Source organism: Acomys minous (assembly GCF_964271855.1).
Source record: "Acomys minous genome assembly, chromosome: 18".
NCBI classification, from domain to species: domain Eukaryota; kingdom Metazoa; phylum Chordata; class Mammalia; order Rodentia; family Muridae; genus Acomys; species Acomys minous.
The window spans coordinates 50,587,820-50,602,911 of record NC_140501.1 but is presented as its reverse complement, the minus strand read 5'-3'; the positions used below and the strand labels follow the sequence as shown (position 1 = coordinate 50,602,911).

Here is a 15,092-nt window from a genome sequence, read left to right as displayed (position 1 = left end):
AAATACTATTTTTTTTTTTGGTCTTAACCGTTCTCAGCAAGAAATAATGGTATAAGAATAAACAGAATTTTGAAAGAAAGTGGTCATATGAACCAGTAACTTAGGATAATGGAAAGAAAAGTCAAAAGAGGAATAAAACAGAGGGAATGATAAGTTGTGGTAATTTTTTTTTGTAACTGTGAAAACCTACCTGTTAAAATCAGTCTAAAAGAGGAAGGACTTACTTTGGCTCACAGATTCAAGGGTGTCACACCAGACTCTGCTGCTAAGGAGTTGGGCTGTGGTAGCACATTGTGGTAGAATATGTGTAGGAGAACTAAGCTGTTCACCTCACAGTAGCCACAAAACAGGTATGGTCCTGCCACTAGATTTCCTCTTCAGAGATGTCCCTACTAACCCAGTTCCTCCAACTAGGCTACAGATGCTAACGGCTTGTTCAGCTGTGATGGGCTAATGGACAGTCTACACGCGAGTCAGTGCCTTTATGACATAATCTCCTAGCAACCAACTGGCAATCTCTAACATATGGGCCTTCAGGGAACCGTTTAAACAGAAAGATAAATCCTCTGTTAGCAGGGAATGGTGTAGGTGGGGTTTATTGTAAACTAAGAGTATCATAAGGACATGGGAGGAAGAGAGAAAAGAGACTGAAGATGGTTTTATTCTTCCTATCTCAGTTTGGAAATGGATGAAGGTCTACCTGACAGTGAGAAGCAGTAAATGAGTGATGCTACTCTGAGAATTCACCATGCCAGAGGGATACAGGAAGATGGGTGATGGCACTGAAAATGTCAAAAACATCTGAAAGATTTCACAGCTGTCAGGTGAAGGAGAGACATCTTCTGCATATCTTTTGCCAACTGTATGGTGTCAGTGGCAAGAGCCACACCTACCTGTACCTGGGATCCTTCTTTCCTGGGTGACCAGAGCAAGGAGGAGCCTAAAGATTTGGAATCAGAAGAGACAGTCCAGCCTGAAGCTTCCTGAAAGAAAACTTCGCTCAGCAGGAGGCAGCACATTCCATTACATACAAAGCTGGACTGAATTCAGTTCACAAAGTGAAAGAGTTCAAGACACCATGAGGACAAAAACTTTGAATATATAGTCAGTGCTCATTTTCTATTTGTCATGATTATGAAGTTTTCGGTTTCAGACAATAGGTATTTGATATTAAAACACAATCTTGAAATTTTTGATTGGTCCATTTTATGGTTCCAATTTTACAATGTATAATAGGATAAAGGACACAAAATTTGAAATTTTACCAAGTTCAAATTTTAAAGGTTTTTGAGATATGTTCAGAGAAGTTTAATTTACAAGATTAAAGAATCTCAAGCTTCTGAGAACATTTGCCAGAGAACTAAAATACATGACAAATATAGTTTAAAATATTTTTGAAAATGTTGAGTTTATAAATGGTATCCAAAATTATTTAGCTACTTCCTCAAAAGTAGTTTCTAAAGTTGACTAAATAGAAATAGTGAAATATCATCCAAATTATGACAAAAAAAAAAACCTGTGAGTCTAGTCCTTCCTTCTACAGAGGCATTGACTGGACAAGTAAGAGTCATTTTCCTTTGAGGAAAATAATCCAGCTACATCAATTCCCAACACGCACACCCACAGATCACTGCACTGACACTGGTAGGGATATTCATGGGGCTGACTCTGATAATGTCCACCCTGCCACCAAACAGCGGGGTTGGCAGCTCCCTGCTCTTAAAAGAGTGGACCTTAGATGCATTGTGAGCCTCTGGACCACTTCTTTAAAGCTTATATTCTGTCTGTCCTGCTCCTAAGAGCTGGCAAGAAAGAGCTTCAGGTTGTGGTAAGTATTAACAAAGGCAATTATCTGGATTAGTTCACACTTGATGCTCATTTCCTATGGTCCCTTCCACCATCCTAGTGTGGAATAGGCAGAAACCCTTTGCTAACTCTTCTGCTTCTTGCTAAAAAGGAAAGAGTAGAAGCATGGATTCAATGTTCCATTCTTTTAGTAAGACTAGACAATGAATATATATTAATTTTTATTTTATGTGCATGGGATACACACACACACATATGTATATATACGTATACCTGTGAATCATATGTGCAGTGCCCACAGAGGCTAGATAAAGGAAATTAGATCCCCTGGAACAGAAGTTACAGATGTCTGTGGTCTGCCATGCAGGTCCTGGAAACTGAATACAGCTCTTTTGCAACAGCGGCCAGTGCTCTTAACCACCAAGTTATTTCTAGAACCCCAAGGAACCTGTTTCTATCTTGCCTGTCTTAGAGGACTAGTGGAACCTGTTACTCCACATATCAGAGGACCACTATAAACAAAAGAGATCTATGTGGGTTCCCACTGTTCCCAAGGAGATGTAATACAGTAAACAAGGGCCATACAGTGAATATAGCCTTATTTTCCTATACTTGTACCTTCCTATACCTTCAACCTTTAATGGGGCTGCTCAAAGGAATTGTTTTTGATTCATATAACTTAGAGAGCTGGTGATAACTAGTGTACTCTATAAGCCTGTGGGTTTATAAAAATCAGTGTGGCACAGTCTGCTTTTAGACAAACCACTCTGCCATGGTCAGAAAACAGGAAATATGGAATTGTGAATGCTTGTAAAAAGGAATGAGACTATCTCATAAATTTAATGCTTATACTCACAAGGCTAGATAAAAATGTATTCACTAAAAAAGGTTTGAGAAAACAACCCCTAATCTCAAGTCAGGCTGACAGGTGAAGGTCTTTCATTAAATAACTCCAGTGTATAAACATAAGGAGACATAGTGTATTTAAAATTTTGTTCATCTCAGCACACGCCTCCAAGGAAAACAAAGATAAAGGAAATAGTCAATTCAAAATAACAAAAGTAAATCAGGAAAATCAACCTTAGAGAAACAGAAATATATCAGTTATCTGATGAAGAATGCAACATGATCAGCAAAATAATGAAATGAGAATATAAGCAATAATTTGAAAATACAAAAAAGAAGCATAGTTTGTAATCAAACAATATAACAACTGAAGGAAAATTCTTGAAATGAGTTTAATGGGAAACTTGGTCAAGCAAAAAAAAAAAAGAATCAAGAGCTTGAAAATACATTTGTTCATTGTTTACCAGAGTAGTAAAAGAAAAAACATGCAAAAGAGCTTGGAAGAATACCATCAAGTGGAACAATATGTGCATATGATGATCTCAGAAGAAGATAGAAAAAAAAGGATAGAAGGTTTATTTGAAGGTATAATGTCCCTAAATTACTAAAATCTAAAAGAGAAAATTTTACAGGCAAGAAATCTAAATACCTTCGACAAGATTTAAACAGGAGTCTACAATAACACACATTACAATAAAATTGCCAAAGGAAAGGAGGGGAGGGAGGAAGGGAGGAAAGAAAGAAGGATTTGAAAACACCAAAAGGGCTTGGGGTATATGGAAGATCTGTGTAAAAACATCAGTCTATTTTCTCAGCAGAAACATTGAAGAAAGTTATGAGATGACAAATTAAAAGTTCTAGATGCTCATATCTATAATCCTAGCACTTGGGGTGCAGATATAGGAAGATACTGTGCATTCAAATCCAGCCTAGGTTACAGAATAAGTTTTAAGACAGCTTGAGGTATAGAGTTAGATACTCTTTCAAAATTATAAAAACTACTGAAAGGGAGAAATGCTGACACAGACTAATATACCAAGCAACATTGTCTATCGATAGTAAGAAATAATAAAATTCCCAGACAAATACAAACTAACAAATTCATTACTAATGAACCCATCTTTCAAGTAAAAGGAAGTCTTGCAGTCTGAAACAAAAGGATATTAATTAGTAGGGGGAAGCAAATGAAAGTATAAAGTTAACCAATAAAGGTAAATACAGAGATAAGGACAGTATGCTATATAGGTAATATGCTAACAACGATGTATAAATCAGCTTTAATTCTAGTGTGTGGGTTAAATGTATAAAATATACTTATAAAAACTTTAAATTGATAAACAACACAGGTATGTAATTTGTGATGTGGGTAATATAAAATTGGGAAAATGAAAAAAGGAAAACCAGAAAAATGTGTTAAAATTAAGTTGTTATGAGCTTAAAATATACCATTATATTTTATGTTAGCTTCAACAAAAACATATAGAAAATAGACCAAAGGAAACTGGGAAAGTATCAAAGGATATTATCACACACAAAACAAATGACTGAAACAAGAAAGATAGCAAGAAATGAACAGAGAAGCCAGCTAGAAGACAGACACAAAACATTTTAACTTTTTTTTTTTTTTTTTTTTTTTGGTTTTTCGAGACAGGGTTTCTCTGTGTAGCCTTGGCTGTCCTGGACTCACTTTGTAGACCAGGCTGGCCTCGAACTCACAGCGATCCGCCTGCCTCTGCCTCCCGAGTGCTGGGATTAAAGGCGTGCGCCACCACGCCCGGCTCACTTTAACTTTATGACTAATTATTTTAATATAAACAAATTTCTCAGTTAAAATTTAGTGATGTAATGGCTTAAAAATAAGATGTTGGCATAAAAGCCTGGCCTTAGATGTAAGGGCACATGTTGTACTCTGATGGTTTGTTATCACTGTCAACTTGGTAGAGTCAGCTGGGAGACGTGTCTCTGGGTTTGTCCTTGAGGACATTTGTGGAGATGATAAACTGAGATGGAAAGAACCACTATCAATGTGAGCAGCAGCATCCCACAGGCTGTAGTCCCTCCCTGCGCAGCAGCATCCCACAAGCTGTGGTCCCTCCCTGGGCAGCAGCATCCCACAGGCTGTGGTCCCTCTCTGGTCCAGATTAAAAGGAGACGGAGAACTGAGTATTCATCTCTCTGCTCTCCGGCTGTGGACACAGTGTGACTAGCTAGCTACCTTAAGCTCTGGCCAACTTGTCTTCTCCACAATGAGTGATTGTTCCTGCAAAGCAACAACCCTTAAAATCACCTCAGGTTGCTTTTTTTTCAGGTTTTTTGCCACAGCATCAAGAAATATAATAAATTCATAGACTGGTGGAAAAAGATGCAAGAGTATATGAAATAAAGCCCACTGTTGCTGTCAACTTGACTCGATTTAGAGTTACCATGGAAACATACCTTTTAGTATGCCTGTGAGGCTGTTTCTCTAAAAGGTTAACTGAGGAGAGAACACTAACCCCAAATATAGGTAGCACCATTCGATTAACTGGGCTCCCAACTAGAATAAAAAAACAGGAGTCAAACAGAGCACCAACATTCATTTCTTTCTGCTTCCTGACTGTGAACACCATGTGACCAATTGTCTCACCCTTATGCTGCCATGGCTTCCCCACAATGATAGAGCCCTTGTCACAGCAGCAAGAGAAGTGATTGATATGCCCAAAGGAAAAGGAGGTAGCCATATGGGTATCAGACAGAACATATCATGAAGCAATGGCAGTTACAAAAGACAAGTGCATAGATAACGTTGTAATGTTTGTTTCAATTTACCAAGAAGACAGAATTGAGTATGCACCTAGCATGGGAAGAACTGAAGCACATAAAATAAGCATGAATAGAACTATGTGAGAAGTGATAAGAGCAGATTTCAAGATTCCACTTTCAACAGCATCCAGATAGATGATTAGCAAAACAGGATTTTAATGGCACTAATGGACATTCTCCACTGTTGAGTGGAGAAGGAGATCTAACTTTCACACAAACTCTGGTGCCCCATATTTGAACATGTGCCTTGGATGGAGATGCCTGGTGGCACTCAGAGGAAAGATAATAGGTCACCAAGGAGAGACTTGATACCGTATGAGCATATACAGGGGGAGAAGGTCCCCCTCAGACACAGACTTAGGGGAGGGGAGGGGAGTAGGGGGGAAGTGGGAGGAAGGGAGGAATGGGAGGATACATGGGATGGGCTAACAACTGAGATGTAATATGAATAAATTAATAAAAAAATGTTAAAAAAAAAAGAACGAACGGACTTAATAGACATACACAAAGCATTCCTGCAAGCAGCAGCAAAACGTAAACTCTTAAGTATACCCAGAACATTCTTCATGGTAGGTCACTAGGTAGTTCACAAAACAAGTCTTAACAAATTCAAGAGTGAAATCAGATTGAGTATCTTCTTCATCCTCAGTAGAATGGGACTAGAAATCAATAGCAGAGGGAACAATGAAAAAGTCTCACATTGGAAACTAAACAACACACTCTTAAACAACCAGTATGTTAGAGAAGAAATCAGAGGGAAGCTAGAAGATACATTGAAACAACTGTAAAATGATCACAGTGAAGCAAGCTTATCGTGTGCAGCAAAGGAGAGTAATAAGAAATATTAGGGTGGTAAATGCCTACGTAAGTAAAATTCCAATAAGGATCCTAAATGTCACCTCAAGGAAACAGAAAAAGAATATAAGGAAATGACAAAGACTAGAATGGAAGTAAATGATGGAGAATGAAAAATAGGGAAAAAAATCATCAAACTAAGAACTATTGTTTAAAAAGACAAAACTGGAAAACCTATTGTAAGTGTACCTAGGGCTCAAATAAAACTAAACAAAAAAATCAAATAAAAAACAAGAAATGAAGAGGGTTGTTGTAAGCAGTGCAAGAGAAATGTAAAGGATTATGAGAAATATTGGGAAAAACTGGCTTTGCCAAGACTACCAATCTGAGTTCCATCTACAAAGCCCATGTGGTGGAAGGAAAGAACCAATGCTCACACTTGTCCTCTGACAACTACAGAACCATTACACACACACACACACACACACACACACACACACACACACACACACACACACATTACATAAATAAAGTAATTAAAAAGTTTTAAAGATTGTACCACAACAAATTGTAGAATCTAGCTGGGATGGCATAGATATTTCCTTAGACAGATTAAAAATACCATGGCATAGTTGTAATGAAACAACTGACTTATAACTCATGGCACAGTTGTAATGAAACAAATGACTATAACTAAGAAAGAGAATGGATTGGTATTTTAAAATCTCCCCAAAATGCAGTCTTTGGCCATACAGCTCACCTTGGAAGTTTTAAGCTCTTCCAAAACATTGAAGGGGACAGAGCATTTTCAAACTATGAGAACAGGGACCACAGCAGAACTGAGAAGCCAGACAGAGGTACTATAAGAAATCTAAGCTGATGCTCATCATCCCCAGTGCATACAGATGCAAAGCTACCGAACAATGCCATCAAACCACATTCAACAGGATATAAAAAAACACCATCAATCCTGGTCAAGTGGAATTCGTCTCTGAAGTTCAAGGGTACTTTTATGTGTTAACATGATGAGGTTCAAAATGTACCAGGTCACCCTTTCAGTAGACATTTTACAAAATATAGTGCCTTTTCATGATAGATTAAGAACCCAAGCAAACAGGGCATTGAAGCATGTTCTTTCAGAATGGCCAAATTGACAGCTATCAAACACAATGGAAAGAAAACTGAAAACTCCTTCAAAGATCAGGAGCAGAGGAGGACGCCAATGCTGCTGCCCATGTCTGTTCACCTTAGACAGGAATCATAGCTAGGATAATAGAAGAGGAAATGAAAAGGCATCAAGAAGTAAAAGTGCTTCTAATTTAAAACTACAGTAAAATATCACTTCACATCTGCTAGAATGTCTGTTGTAAATACAGCAAGACTGCAGAAAAGTTGAAACACGACTCAACGGTGGGGGTGTAGGGTAGTGCAGCTACTACAGAAAACACAATGGAGTCTCCTTTAAATTTAAAGACTAAACTACCCACCACCCAATACTACAGGCTCTTAGGATTGATTTGAAAGAGTTTAAGAACAATGTGTAAATGAAATAGTTGTACTCTGCCTGGACAGTACAGCATTTTCCACAGTCCAAAGAAGGCAAGGGATGGTCAACTTTGAGAAATGAGTCCTGGCAAATTCTGAACAATGAGCCTTCAGGACAGTGCACTAAGAGAAGGTCGCCAGTTAACATGGGGGAAATACCATGTTTCCTTATTTCCTTGAAAGATCTACAGTAACGAGATTCATCAAAACTGAACATCGAATGGTACTTGGCTGGGACTATGATTTAAAAAAAAATAAGAAACTGCTGTCCATCGGGTGTATGGTTTTGATCATGCAGAAAAAAAATGTTCTAGGACTATGCTGTGCAAGTTGGTATGTATGACTGAGGTTTTACTGTGCTTTTAATAATTCATTGAAGGCAAATTTCACATTCTCTGCTTTCTCCACAACTTACAGAGAGAATAATAAGATAAAAATAAATATCGATAGTAAAACAACATTTAAAAGCTTAGGGAGTGCCAGTGAGATGACTTGGACACGCGGTATCTAACATGGAGACAACTCCAAAAGGAAACTCAAAAGTAGCTATTCACCACGGCTAACACCTCCCTGCTGGCTGTGTATTTCTTACTTTCCCTCTTTTCTTCGTCCCCTGGCTTCCTTTATCACTGATGAAACACTCACATTGGCTTCAAATGCATGAAGTTGTGCTGAGTATTACTCTTCAATGTGTGTCCTTTCTCCTCTTTCAATAAACCTTTCAAACAAAAATGCATAAAGAATTCAATCTTTGGCCAAGTTATTAGATTCTAAAAATAGGTCAGTGATCATGCAAGATCAACATAAGTCAACCAACAGCATCAAGTTATTTTTACATACATGGTAAAATACTAAGTATACACACCAATATGTTCTAACTTATGTGTACATGAAACACCCTAATTGGTACAGTTGGTATTACATATTAATTTATTAAGAAGAAATCACTAGTATATTAGTTCTAATATATCATATATCTGTGCCAACGATTCGAAGTTGAACATGCCCTTATGGAAATCCTGAACTGGATTAACGCTTAAATCTAACCACCCGAGTCTTCAGAGTTAAGTTTTATGCCCCAATTGTTGATGGACACCCATTTTTCAGAAAATAAATTAAGCCTCCATCTATCTCCTCTGCTCTCTAGTCTCCACAGCATCCCCAGCTCCGTGCCCCTGCTCTCCCTTTGTTCTTTTTTTACTTTTATCCACCCATTCCCTAATCCAGTAAGAATTCTCTTCCAATTTTGATTGTGCTTGTGGTACTTTCTCTGCTTAGGAATGTTCTTCTTGCCCTTTTCAGAAAGGCCAGTATGTTAAAGCGTTCAAGCACACAGGCGCTCAGCCAGGCCATGGAAACTCCTAACAAACTTTACTGATCACTAGCTGGGACCTTGGAAAAGCTTCAAAGCTCTACTCCTTCTGTTGCCTCATCTCTGAAATGAGGATAAGAGAAGTTCTTTAGTCAGCCAGTCTGCGTAAGATACTTAGAACGGTGCCTGGGATATGGTTCCAAGATTATTAAAACGTTAGAATAGTATGTAATGTTCATACAACATTAGTCTACATACTACCTGATGTTCTTTTTAAGACCAAATATGACACTGTCTTCTGTGGTGTCTTTCCTGGCAGGTCCAGTGGGTTAGTCCTCTTTCTCTCCAACTTTCCATGGGGTTTATTTTTACTTACGGATTCTATCGGAGTGTAATCCATTTGCTATTCTGTCATTTGTCTCTATCCTTGGTCTGTAAACTTCTGGTAGGCAGAAACCATTGCATCCTTATCAGTTGTTTCTGGTTTCATCACAGCAAATAGAAAAGAAGATGTAACAAACCGCTTGTCACCACCAGCTGAATCTGCAACATGGGGAGAATGGGACAAGGGTGTCACAACCGTACTCCAAAGTCCTGCCTATGGTTGTAGACATTGCCTGGGATGTGACTGTGACCTAGTCATGCACATCAGAATTCTCAGAAATCTAATAACCCTGGGTCATTTGGACCTATAAGAAGGGGTTAATGCTTTATACATCTTACAGCCTCCGTTATTTCAATGTAGTTGAAAAATGTGTGGTGATATAAAAGGAGTGGGGCTATTTGACTGTACAGCCCCAGAGCAGTCACCCCGCTGTGTGATCCCAGCAACACTACTAACTCTAGGAACTTCTGAGAAATGCCATTCTCATGTCACATTCCAGACCTACCGTATGAGGTCGTTCCTAGACAAGCCTGGTAACCTGTGTTTTCACAAGTCCTCAAAGTGATGCTGGGAGTTCTTACAATCCAAAACAAAAAAACAAAAAAAAACTGTGGCACAGATCAGCAGAAGGGACTTCAGAACCATCACCCTGACTGGTTGCACGTTGTTGCTGTTTATCTACTATAGCTTTATATCTCCACCATGACAACTGATTTCCAGGAAGTAAAACCCTTCAGAAATGTATGGATTCTTCACTGTAAATAAAGTTTTTGAGGTGGCCAGGTACATACATAACAAGCATGGGCTGCTATCTCTTTTCTAGGGTCTGGTAGGTTTAAATAGCTATCATGTGCTGTCTGGAAGGAAAACGAAAGGGAGAGGGGGTAAAAATGGTAGAGGAGGACAAGATAATGGTAGTGAGGGGAGAGGTGAACAAGGAAGGGGGAAGAAAATGAGGTGACTGTGAAGGGAGGAGAGTGAACTGGAGGAATTGATGCATATGAGGGAAAAAACTGCAATTCTGAGGACAAGCTTGAGAAACAGGGTTCAAAACCAAGACTCAATTAATAAGTTGTTTTCTTTTTGTCATATCCCTTTGTCAAATGCAAGCCAAAGATGTCTGCTGGAGTTTCAAAGCCAATAAATTCAAAGTTCAATAAATTGTTGCATAAAAAAAGTAAAATTAAAGGTGTGTTTCATCTTTCAGTCTATTTATATAGGCACCCCAAATCCTCAAGGCTATGTTGTAAGTTAGGTATCATTATTTTAAGTTATTAAATAAAGAGCCAATTGAAAGCTCAGTTCTGGTCTAAAGATATACATGGAAAGTAAATGGTTGAAGTAGGGGTTCTTTTGAGTCTGACCTCACTCCTGTGTATGCATGCTGCCCCTAATCATTCAGTTAGCTTGTACTTCTATTACTTGATGGCAATTATTTCAAGTTGCTACAAAATACTATAGACTAGGTAGCTTACATAGTGTCCTTCAAATTTTCCACTAAGGCCAAGGTGTGAGAAAATTCAGTCTTGGTGAGGACTTTCCTCCTTATTTCTTCCAACCACCCAGCGTCTTGGCCCTTCCTCATTTTGTGAATATGGAGAGGCACAGAAATAGATCTTTTCCTCTAAGGATACCAATCAGAACCATACAGATTAAGTAAACTGTTAGGATGCTATGTCAATCTGATCAGCACTCCCAGAGGACCCGTCCTCCTATAACTATGTGTTAGAACTGTAGTATGTGACTTTGGGGAAACCCAAGCCCTTAGTCCACAACATTCTCTATCTTCATATCAGTTTTCAGCTCTTAGTCAACCACAGTAAGCATTTCTAGTCTCTCAAAACAGCCCTGTCCAGGGGAGAGGAGTGGAGTGATGGTTGTCAATGCTGAGTTCTCTCTCCATAGGCGTTTCTTGCTGACCATCATCTTCTGCTTCTCTGACTGCGCCACGTGTGTAGTGATTACTGCCTATACATCTGTCTGGATTTGCAAATGTTCCTTTGTCTTATGAATACAAATTTTCCAACAGTTTCTATTTGATAGAGAAATGAATTTATATCCAGCAGAGAAATCAATGCCTTTATTTTCACAAATGAGAAAACTGACTCTCAGAGCAATAAAAGAATTTACCCAACAGTCTGGTTTATTTACTCCACAGCAGGTACTACCAAAGAAAATTATTTCAATTCTGCATGTCATCCATGCTTATGAAATCCAAATAGTAAAAGCTACTGAAATCAAAATATTCCCTTAATGGAAAGATAACCTCCATGGGGGCAGCTACTTTCATGACTGATGCTCTTCTTTGTTTTTGCCTTTAAAAATGTTCTCAATTAAATTTATTAGGCTTGGAAAGATAACAAATGTGAGCAGCAAAAATAAACATGCATAATATCAACTTTTTATTTCTTTTCTTAATTTATTAAAATATATGTAGATTACATCCTGATTGCTATCCCCTCACTCCTATCTTCCTGTTCCTACCCTCCCTCCCTCTTCTGCCCTATTCCCTAATCTTGACTTCTTAATGACACCCAAGTAATAATTTCATAGCATATACAGAATTTCAGAAGTTCCCCTACTTATTTTACATTTCTCTAAATTCGGTTTTCTTTATTTTAAATCTCATAAATTTGCATCTTTGCACATCCCTTGTCTCTACGTGATTGAACAGTCCCCCATGACTCCTCTGTGTGAGTCACTTGATGGAAAGATATTGTCATGTTGGATTATGTTTTAAATCAGTATTTTTGGAAAAACTAAAGTATAAAGCATTTGTCTATAATTCCTAATTTAGCGTCTACCCCACCAGGTTAAGTGGAGAAGCATCTATAAACATTATACATCACTGATGGGGCTTGTTAAACTCTTCTGTGTTCCATGGTTCTTATTTCAAAGACCGTGGTCAAGACTTTATTAAATATTTCCTAACCATTAAGAAGTAAACCTAAGGGGTAAGTCCTTTGTTAAGATCCTAATAAATTTCAGTGCTAGTCGATGACACGATTGGAAAAAATAATATACTCCTTTCACTCATTACTCCTTTCTTTCTAAATAGTCATACTGAAATAATGACCTAGCCAAGCATGGTGCGCATGTCTGTAATCCCAGCACTCAAGAAGGCAGAGGCAGGTGGATCTCTGTGAATCCAAGTGAGGCCAGCCTGATCTACGAAGTGAGTCCAGGACAGCAAAGGCAAAGAAACCCTGTCTCAAAAAAAAAAAAAAAAAAAAAAAAGAAGAAGAAAGAGGGAAAGATGAAAGACCTTATCTCAGATTCTAGTAGCCTCAAGAGAATAATTCAGAGCCAATAAATATTGAAGGTGGGAGAGGAAAAGGTGAAACATGCCAGGATCAAGGTGAGTTTGTAGCAAGAAAACTTGTATATAAAAGTTGCATGTTCTCATCAAAATTTATCATTGCCCATAGATTGACTGATTGCTTTTATGGTTTGGCGTGTTTACACCATGTCTAAATCCGAAGACTAACTAAAATGCCACACATTTCAGTAGGGTCTAAATAAAGACTATAAGAGCAGCAGGAGGCAGATTGAGAAATGAAAAGGGCACCAAACCAGGAAAATGTGATGTTGGGCTCATGGGCACGCTAGTACCCATCCTGTCTCTCAAAAAGTTTGGCTTAGATCAAGTTGTTTTGAGAATGCATTCCTTAGACATATTTGTCTTTCGTTATTAATTGCCCCACATGGGCACTGTCAGGCCACCGGTTACTTGCAAAGCCTTGATTTCAGATGAGTAGGCACGGAGAAAGCCATTCAGTGTCACTCGGTTTCAAAGAGGAAGGTGGTTTCCCTTGTCTGGAACACCGGAGCAAGTAAGTCTGTTTGCGGTGAATAACGTGAGACAGGGATACCCACAGACACAAGGTGATGGGAAACAGATTGAGCAGAGAGAGTCCTGCTTCCTTTGAGAGAGAATATGATTGAAATGCAGAAATTCACTTTCAGGGTAGCACAGGATTGAAAACCTAGTGGTAGGCTCCCTGTCTCTGTATCCTCTCAGGGAAAAAAAAGATAATTGCAATAAGCAGATGATGTGTCCAAGGATGAAAGTAAGCAATGTCTAACATGGGAAAATAAAAATATGTTCAGCGTTGGAAGTTAAGCGGAGGGAAGCCATTAGGGAGGTACTCAGAAGGTCATAGCCAGTGTGTGACAGAAATAAGCAAATGTACCAGCGCGCTGTCATTTTGACATCAATTGGCTAATTTACTCCAGGTTTTCCTGAGGTTTCTTTCAGTGTATTTTTAACCACACAAGCATTTATTTTGGTCTGAAGATAAAAGCTTTTTTGCGCAATGGTGCATATTTCTAAGGTAGCAGTGTTTCCATTGTCAAAACTGCCATGAAAGGAGGGTGGGGATGGGAATGCTACCTTCTCTGCATGTCTGTCTGATTGGGCATTGGGGTCACTGACGTTCTGCTTTGGAACGTCACTTTACATCTCTTGAAAGGTTACCAGCTGACAGAGGGAAAAACGCTTCTCAAGTGAGTGATTTCATCCTTTTTTGATATCATGAAGGAGGGAGATAGTTCAGACACCAATGTCCCAGGACATTTTATTCTCCGACCTGGTACCCAGAACTCGTGCATACTGGATTAGACACAAGGGAGGAGGCAGCAGCCCAAAGGATAAGTGAAGTCAGATGTTTTATCTGCTTTTTGTTCATACTGCACTCCAGCAGTTGCATCTTTACCACTGGAAAACATTCTGAAACAGCAGTAGAAGCAGTTAGCTGATATTTGAGAACACTAATGAGACCAAATAGTATTTTATACAAAGTTGAAGAGGATATTCCCAAAGTAGGGTCATACAGGTCAACATATAGACATGGGGTTTTTTTGTTGTTGTTGTTTTTTTGTTTTTTTGTTTTGTTTTACGAGGAAACAATCCCTGTACTTTGTCCAGTTGGAAAACAAGATAACAGTCTCATGACTCCACTGGGCATTGGGCAATCCCCAATTGTCCTCAATCAAGACTGTCCCCAAGAAAATACCGAAAGAGAGATAGAGTGAAAACATGTATCTTTTTAAAGCCTCTCTCTCACACAAATAAAGCAGGACCACAAGAATGAACTGAGCTCAACAATATCAAAACACATAAAAGTGCTTGCCGGCCTCCACTTCACTGGGAGCGACACACAGCTCAGTGAGGACAAGCACGATGTTCATTCTCAGTCTAAAATACGTTTTCCGAGAACAGCTGGAGGGCATGGCTTAGCGGCCTGCACATCTGGTTTGAAGATACCTAGACTCCCCGGAACCACAGGCTGGAGTAATGGTATGATCTGCTTAACCCTTACATCCACTAGAACCAAATGTAATGCCGAACTCTTGTAGTATGTGGCTCTTGGAAAGCTTTGGGAAATATATACCTACCCTGTCTCTACTTGGAGATGAAAGAATTGCAAGGACTGACCTGGATACGATAGCCCCAAGGTACTTTCTTTCATTGCTTACTGTCAATGACCAGTACATATTGGTCATTTATGTAAGGACCCTTATTTAAAGATTTCAAAGCACTCGCTGACATGGTCAGATGGCATGAAAGTGCAATGTTCATATTTTAAGAATGAGGAGACT

General features: G+C 38.8%; 1 long non-coding RNA gene across 2 annotated transcripts in view; it reads right to left on the bottom strand.

Annotated features, from left to right (window-relative positions):
* LOC311589410 overlaps nucleotides 1-9,652 on the bottom strand; it is a 71,903-nt gene extending 62,251 nt beyond the window's left edge. The window contains exons 1-2 of one of the 2 annotated variants that reach the window (XR_014776538.1): nucleotides 9,483-9,652; nucleotides 8,440-8,512 (exon numbers count right to left, since the gene is read on the bottom strand). This is a non-coding gene — a long non-coding RNA (uncharacterized lncRNA). Of the gene's footprint in view, nucleotides 1-190; nucleotides 438-8,439; nucleotides 8,513-9,482 lie in introns of those variants that run through there. The other variant, XR_014776539.1, reaches the window with a different exon arrangement.
* Between the last annotated feature and the right edge of the window lie 5,440 nt (nucleotides 9,653-15,092).